Below are 2,376 nucleotides of genomic sequence, written 5' to 3'. Positions count from 1 at the left end.
GTTTTAACAACAAATAATTAAAACCAAGATGGCGATTTTCAAAAAGGCCTCCATTTAAATTAAAATATATTTCTTTGAAAAAAAAAACAAGTGATATCTTGTATTATGGAACAAAATCGTGTTCGAGTCTGAATTATACTTGACTGTTTTTTAAGTAATGATGAATAGAAAACTATAATCATAAAATTCGACAGTCGAATAAATGTCGATGATTTTTAATGTCATATCACATCACAATAGCTCCCTAGAATAATTTCGATCGAGTCACGGCCCTCGCCAAAGAACGTAATTAACAGAACATCCAATAAAAATAAACTATACTGAAGAAAAAACGAGGCGATGGAGCGGCGCGGGTGAATCGACGCACACATTACTCGTTATGATTGCCCGCGATATTACCCGCGCCTCCGGAACACTTAACTTTAATTTGAGTCTGTACGCACGTGACAGTATATTTAAAACAATAACGCACCTACAAATAAACTTGGCATAAAGTTATACCTGAGAATAAACCAAGAATATGCAAGATGTTTACAAATAGATGCTGATTGTTTTTTTCGGGCGTATAATGTTTATCGCGTTTATTTGAAAAGATGAACACTTCAGAATTATCAATGTGTTGACATTGTTGTCAACGATATAGTCAACAATTTGCATATTCTTAGATTATTCTCAGGTATAAATTTATTCCAAGTTTTTTTGTACGGCTATAAATATATAAAATGGAAAATACACAATTGGTCGGGAATAAGCCTTTTCGGATGTAGTATTATACATACTTAAGTAGGTACTTACTACATACATAAGTTTTAGTTTCGAGTTAGACCTGTTTCGATCTCTCCAGAACTTTTTATGCAGGTTATAGTTAATAAAAGAGAGAATTGCTAAACTACTTGCCCGTTTTTTATTTCAGAAGTCCCAAAATTTCTACAGCAACGGGATCATATTGTCACTACATATGAAATGGCAAAATAACATCGAAAAAAATGGCACATATTATTTAATGTAGTTAAATGTAATAAGCTTTGAAAAAAAGCGTTTCTCAGGGAACTTTCTTCCACGTACTACAAAGCTACAAAAAAAGCGCGCACACCTTCCTGTAAACATATATACTGTAAACTAATAATATTATATTCTGATAAAGATCTTATATCTATGTTGTAGTAATATAGTAGTAATTAGTCCCAATATACTATTTATTACGTACCTAAATAAATTTAATAAATGAAATAATTCTTGATAAAAAATGCTAAAAATATACAAATACATAATAAAAAGTGTTGAAAAGATTTAAGTGCAAAATAAAAAATGCTAAAAAAGGTAACAAGCTAGGCCCCGGCGAGATTCGAACTCACGATCTCCTGTTTACTAGACAGGCGCTTTAACCAACTAAGCCACGGCGCCGCTGTCGTCATGGTTGAAATAGCTACTCTGTATTATTTTCAAGATTATAATATTACATGTAAGAATATTATTTTTTATTTATGTATCGTTTGCCGATAGCTAATTAGTTTGAAGTTGAATATTTTGTTTCTATTGAAACAAACTACTAATAATAACATGTCATTATTTTTTTACATTCAAAATTATATCGAATAAGATTGATTGTAGTCAACTCTTAGCTTTAGTAACTTTTGTTGTTTATCTGACCAGTAACATGTATAAATATTTTATTTATTTCACTGTATTAATTTTACACAAACGGATTTGAATTAATAAATTAATTAGTTTATTCAAATTAAATATTGCATTGATTAATTTATATTTATTTAAAAAGAAGTATATGCTGTTCGAACTACTACTAGTTCCAAAATTATTAGTTCTAACCCTTTCTAGGGCTTTGTACTCAAAGATAACGACTGCATTATCCCTCCGCCCGTCTGTCTGTCTGTCTGTTAAACAGATATACTTCTGTCACCTACATTTCCACCTTCGCACGACACGCCACAAGTTAGGATATCATCACCACCATCTGGATGTGTGGCGGTCCTCCACAGTGCGGTTTTCAAGGAGCTTTCTTCCACGTACTACAAAGCTGTGGAATGAGCTTCCTTGTGCGGTGTTTCCGGGACGATACGACATGGGTACCTTCAAAAAAAGCGCGTACACCTTCCTTAAAGGCCGGCAACGCTCTTGTTATTCCTCTGGTGTTGCCAGTGAATGTGGGCGGCGGTGATCACTTAACACCAGGTGACCCGTACGCTCGTTTGTCCTCCTATTCCATAAAAAATACCTACCCATTCAATTTTCAAGAATTTCATTTCAAGAGTTTAATGGCTTACCATTATACAGTATTAATAATAATAGTCTGGTCTGAGTCGTAATATAACATGTTATATCTATGTTGTACGACGCACGGTGCACGACCTTTCATGA

General features: G+C 33.3%; 1 non-coding gene across 1 annotated transcript; it reads right to left on the bottom strand.

The window, feature by feature from the left end:
• Positions 1-1,330: 1,330 nt before the first annotated feature.
• On the bottom strand, positions 1,331-1,404 carry Trnat-agu (transfer RNA threonine (anticodon AGU)). Its single transcript has one exon. It is a non-coding gene; the product is annotated as a tRNA-Thr (tRNA).
• Between the last annotated feature and the right edge of the window lie 972 nt (positions 1,405-2,376).

The sequence above is a fragment of the Leptidea sinapis genome, chromosome 4, assembly GCF_905404315.1.
Source record: "Leptidea sinapis chromosome 4, ilLepSina1.1, whole genome shotgun sequence".
Taxonomy (NCBI): domain Eukaryota; kingdom Metazoa; phylum Arthropoda; class Insecta; order Lepidoptera; family Pieridae; genus Leptidea; species Leptidea sinapis.
The sequence above is the reverse complement of the archived record's forward strand: the minus strand, read 5'-3'. Positions and strand labels throughout refer to the sequence as shown.